This window comes from Parasteatoda tepidariorum, chromosome 1 (assembly GCF_043381705.1).
Source record: "Parasteatoda tepidariorum isolate YZ-2023 chromosome 1, CAS_Ptep_4.0, whole genome shotgun sequence".
NCBI classification, from domain to species: Eukaryota; Metazoa; Arthropoda; class Arachnida; order Araneae; family Theridiidae; genus Parasteatoda; species Parasteatoda tepidariorum.
The window spans coordinates 86,559,194-86,565,442 of record NC_092204.1 but is presented as its reverse complement, the minus strand read 5'-3'; positions in this window follow the sequence as shown (position 1 = coordinate 86,565,442).

Here is a 6,249-nt window from a genome sequence, read left to right as displayed (position 1 = left end):
GAAAATTATTTAAAGTGAAGTTAATTAAATACTGCGCCATATCACACATCGAATTTGATGAAATATAATTGTTTCTCGTCTACGTCTTTTTCTTAACTTAGGTTTATTACTTTTGTATTTTATTGCAACCATGATACATTTTTGTTTTATGTACCTAGCAACTTTGGTGCGTAGTTACTTTATGTTCTACCTGGATCCGTGCCTATCTTTGTGTTAAGTTAGAAAAATATACTAAAATAATTTAAATCTTTGTAAAAGAATATAGAACGTGTCCCTTAAGAGAATGGATACTTGGCGGGCTTGGCTTACTTGAAATAGAATGGAAAAAAACAGTTGCTAACGTAAGCAAATGCCATGTTTCAACAATCAGTCAGGATCGTGATACCCACGCAACGTCACTCGCACGTTCACATTCTAGTTAAAAGAAGAAAAAGAAAACATAGTTCTGGTTAATAAAGCCAAAATATCCGGTATTTAAACCATTCATTTCGTAATTTTTCCGTCTTTATAGTAATGGTTTAGCGAAATTTCTAATTTTCAAAATCATGCCCCACATTCAGTAGAAAATACAATACCAAAAAGTAAATTTAACCGAATAAATAGTTTTTTTACTATGCTCTATGGTATGATGATGTAATTATCAAATTTTACCTCATTTATCACATATATTGAAACAATATTTTATTGTTAATTTTACTAAAACCATTACCAAAGCTCTTCGGCGAAAATGACTGACTTTTTGACATTCTCATTGAGCCAGAAACTCGGTAAACTTTACCATATTCTGGTAGTCCTTATCATTATTTTTTTTTCAGATCGCTATTTAATTAATATTTAAGCCAATTTTAAAATTTGAATCATTTAGATAACCTTTATACATGCACTAAAATTTGTATAATTATAATGATTAACTTCATGATTAACTTCAATAAGACTTGAATGCCATATTGTACAAGATCGATGTTTTCTTATATATCTATATTTCAATATTTAACAGATATTATTTACATACAATAAATATTGAATATACGATAAAAATTGACAAGGATGAATACCTCAGATGATAATTTCGTGCATATTATGGATAACTATACTTATCGAACGTGTTAATTATATTGCGATGAATATTAATCAAGATACATATCGAATATTATTTTCGAAAACAACAACGAATTAATTTCGGTAATAGATAAAAATTTAAATAAAAAACAAGTTTTGTGTTAAAAAGCTTTATTAAGGGAGAAAAGGTACTTAATAGAACATGGAAACCGTAGAAAATTACCATACTGTTATAGACGCCAGAGATACTGAATTAATTTACGTAATAGATACTACTTTTGTTACATCAATTGGTGTTTTTCAATATGTATTAAGTATACTAATATTACTATCAAGATACCGACTGTAGGTACTTATAGGAAAATAGGTTTCTTGCAGCCCAATGAAAAGAATTAATAGAAGCAGAAATCGTTAATTATGGCGATTTTCAACTATCGAATAGGGTTGACCTCGAATAATAACATTATGCTAAATAATACTGAATATAGTTAATCTTAATTTTGATGTTTTCTAATCTAATAATGTAAATTTCCATGGACGGGCAAACGAATAACAATAATTTGGACATTTTTAGCTTAATAAGTGGTGTTCTGTGTAAGTCTTACTCTCTAGTGCATGATTTCGTAAAATTGATCAATGCCAAGTTACTTTTTTCTATTGTATTGGCCATTAATAAATGGAGAAAGTATCTGTGATCTAAGTAGACAAAAATAAACAGCCGGAAGCATATCACTGAAACATGAAACTATTAATCTTTCAAAGAAGTCTGAAGAAAATAAATTATTATTTCACGTAACAAAATCGATTACCCCCCTCTCTGATGAGACAGCTACAAATGAAACACAAGATGTATTTAAAACAAATAGATAGCACAAATAGTGAACCAAGTGCTTGTTTTCAATTGACCCTTCTGAAACATTTGGAATACTAATAACTATAAACTAACAGCATGTTACAGATTAGAGAAAAAACTTGATACTAATTTATCCTAAAACATAACATGCTGGAGTTGTCCATAAAATCATTGGAAGTCATTTCTCAAGTACAAGATTCGAAACGAATGATGTGATGGGAGTGCTAAGTTAAGAAAAGAGAACATTACTCCTAGACCTTTTAACCCCAAAGCTTCGAAATATATGGAGTAAAAAAATCAGGAAGACAAAGCTTCGTTCTTCTCTAAAGAAAAATGCATAAAGAACTTTACTAACAATATCTAGTGTATACAATACTGTTCATTAGTAAGATACATAAGTAGTTTACTTTTACTTTTTCAATTTTTTTTTCACTTGTCATCTATAAATGTTCCAGAAAATTTTGCTACATTTTTTCTAATTTTAACCTGCTGTTGTTCATTTACGTCACACTAGATCTGCTCAATGGACTATTGCCGACGGTCTGGGAAACATCCCTGAGGATGATCCAAAGACGTGCTATCACAATTTTGATTCTCTGTAGAGGGGATGGCACCCCTGCCTCCGTAGCCCGATGACCTGCACGCGAAGTCGAACACTTAACGGTAGAACAGTTTAACGAGGACCCATACCGCCCAACCTCGGTCCCTACGCAAACTAATCCAAGTGGTCACCCACCCGCACACTGACCGCAGCCAGTGATGCGTGACTTCGGTGATCTGCTGGGAACCGTGTCTTAACGATCAGTCCACTGCGGGACAATTTTAACCTGCAAATTAATGCTTATTCATCAAAGATCTTGCAGTGGGCTGATCGTAAAGACACGATTCCCAGTAGAACACCAAAATCAAACGTCACCAGCAGCCAGTGAGCTGTGGGTAAGTAGTATTTGTCCTCGTGTAACTGTTTCATCATGAAGTGCTCGATTTTGGGCGCAGGTCGTCAGGCTGTCAAAGCGGGGACCCCTCAAGCAGACGATCAAAATTGTGATGGCATATATTCGAATCATCCTCAGGGATGGTTCCGATACAATTGCCAATAGCCCATTGTGCAGCTCTAGGGCTACGTAAATAAAGTATTACAACTTTTATTTATTCATAAAGTCAATAAGATGCATTGGGAGCTGCAGTGGCTCAGATATGATCACTTGCCCCCTGATAAGATGACCCATGTTCGAATACCAGTGATGGCACCGCCCACAGTGCTGATCTAAAAATATGCTCAGTGGTAGAAAGATCATGGGTTGGAGGTTAGAATACACTTGCGTTAGAGTTAAACAGGGAATGTTTTCGTGATTTTCCTCCCCATGTAAAGGATAGGAGTTTGGAAGGATAGTTTGTCTAAATGCTTGATCTAAGAGATTTCTAGTCTTCTGGATTGGTTTCAAAACTATGAGGCAACGGAGATGAGCATTGATAGTCGTAAACCTTAAACTGGTCAGCTGTTCAAACACTACATTTTCTACGTAAACCTAAAAAATTTAAAGTAAAACAAGCTTTTGATTGGAACCTTCAGGGCAATAGAGAAATGGGAAGACCTAAAATTATTTGGCGCAGGACGAATGTAAAGGAATTGAAAACAATAGGAAAGACATGGAGAGAGGCAAAATATCTACCCACAAATAGAATGAGATGGATAGTAGAAGCCCTATGCTGCAATTAGGGGTAAAAGGGTATGTGCTCAGATACCGGTTACAAATTAAAGTGAGAGACCTGCAAACTTGCCAAAATAAACTTCCAACAAAACCAAAATAAGAGAAAGCGATTCTTCAACATGATACAAGAGTTTTTTTTTTCACTTTGTGCTTGCGGAAGACGGAAAATGACTTAATTCCATTTTACATTTCATTATTCTGTTGCTAAATATTGCAATTTTATTACATCCTATTTTGTTTGCAATTTTTTTAAAGAAAATGATCAACAACAAAAATTTACGCTCAACGCTTATATTTGTATTTTGCTCATAAAACAGTTCAAACTAGATAAAAACGGTATCACGAAGTATGGCTTAACGATAACCAGTAAAATTTATTTTCCTCACTATTAGCATCTATTTACAATCCATATAAAAATCAGCTGATTGTACGTTGAAAAATACATCAAAATAGAATCAAAGCATTTTACAGGTATTTCTTCCTTATTAAACAAACTAATTGACAATTTTTGATCATGTGTGTATCAAAGCAAATGTTTTTGATTTTTTTTAATCGGGAAGAGAAACAATTTTATTCACTACAACAAAAAAATTTTTCATCAATAAATTAATGACTTTATATACCTTTTAGCAGTAATTTCTGAAATAGCTCTGAAAATAATTCCGCTTAAAAATTACTTTAAAATTATCATAAAGATAAAATCCGTATTTTGATGACAATTACTTTGAAAAAAGGAAGTTTTTATTTAGGGTTTGGAAAATTTGGGATGTAGAAAAGAGAGATAAAGAAGTTTTAATTTTTTTTTTTATTTCTTGTTTGTTTTCAGGAATGTTTTTTTTTCCATTTGTTTTTATTTATTTATTTACTTTAGAGAAATTGCTTCTTAGAGCCGCCCATTTCATTGAAACTGAATTTAAATTCCTAGGTTTATACCCCAATTTAAAAATATCTGTGTTCCATTAAAATTTTATTTATTTAAAAAAAGAGCCCCCGAAGGTAGTGACATAAATTTTTTAATGTTTGTAATGTATCATTGTCTCCGATTACCCCCAGATGGAACCGTCTCATTGCAAAGAAACAAGCTCAGGGTTCTCATTGATTTAACGTTCTAGTAAGTAAAAATGTTAAATCACTTTATACTTATTTTTTGGTACAACTGTATTTTATTTTAAAGGCATGTTAAATACAATTAAATTAAATTAATAATACAAAATAATCTGAAATATAAACAATCAACATCCCTCCCCAGCGGGCCGTGGTAAAATTATCAAACGTTGACAGGTCAGCGGTGATAAAAAGGTTGGGGAACACTGTCTTAGAGTATTTTATTTTTATTGTTGGGCACTCTCTTTTTTTTCTTCTTTTCTTTTACACTTTTGAGTATTTTTAATAGTTTAGAGTTTTTCTAAAAATGGGTTATTTTTGTTCTAATAAATTTTCTATCCGAATTCCTTCTACTACCCGTTTGACGAAGTTAGCGAATATCACATTAAAATGTAAAACTTATCAGGTTATTTATTTTAAAATTCTATAGAAAACATTTATTCTACTCAATAATTTATAAATTATTTTTTTTTTTTTGGAAAAAATTACTTCTTTTTAGGAAGTTCACGGAATTTAATCTTATTTTCCTAGTAATATTAGTCGCCGTTTTATAAAATTCTTAATCGTGACATTTTAATCTCATTCATTTCTTTGATATTTTTTCTTCATCTTTCAAAAACAGGAAATTAAAATAATTCAAATAGTTTAAAAGAGTTAGAGGAAAAGTTAAACAAATTTTGATGTCGGATATGTTTCTTAATGCTGCAGCATTCATTTTATTTACAATGAGATTATCATGGTTGAGAAAAAAAACTTCCGGAACAAAGAACGAATCAGTCATCCAATGAAAAATAAGTAAATAAAGAAAACTAATGATGATCTCTATTCTTCTGATCCATGTTACGCACAATTGCGTCATGTGTTTACATCGAATACAAGTACTTAAAAACCATGAACTATAGTTAGAAATGAATATCGGTTAACTGGAAGTTGTTAATGTTTTAAATAATAAATTAATAGTTAATTAAATTCATTAATAATTAATTAAAAAAATAATTTTTTAGAAAACATGTCAGGCAACTTTAAAAAAGAAAATTGGATCTTTCTTTTTTTAGTAAGGCTATCGAATTTATGATTTTTCTAAGTTAATCCTTTGACTCATAATTTTTATTCAGCATATTTTTCCTATTTCTTTCATTTCCTTTGTATTAATTTAGGTAAAAATAAGTCAAAAATATTATATTTAGCATTTTAATAATGTATGGTTAGGAAATACAGCATGATACACCTGCGTCTTTTTCTGCGTTAATGATAAAAATCTTTCAAACACGGCACAATTCCAAACAAAAAATTTTGAAAATGTGCAGTTATTTAGATCTAAGAAAAGCAAGTAATGGATCATTAAAACTTCTTCTTCATATACAAAAGCAATTGTTTATAAATTTTTAAATCTGAATGGAAAAAAAATTCTAACTACTTTTTTGGATTTTATATTTTAGTACAAATATAATTCCGATAATCTAACAGATTTTTAAGCTGTTTTTCATGATTAAAAAATGCCAAAACTATATATATATAAGA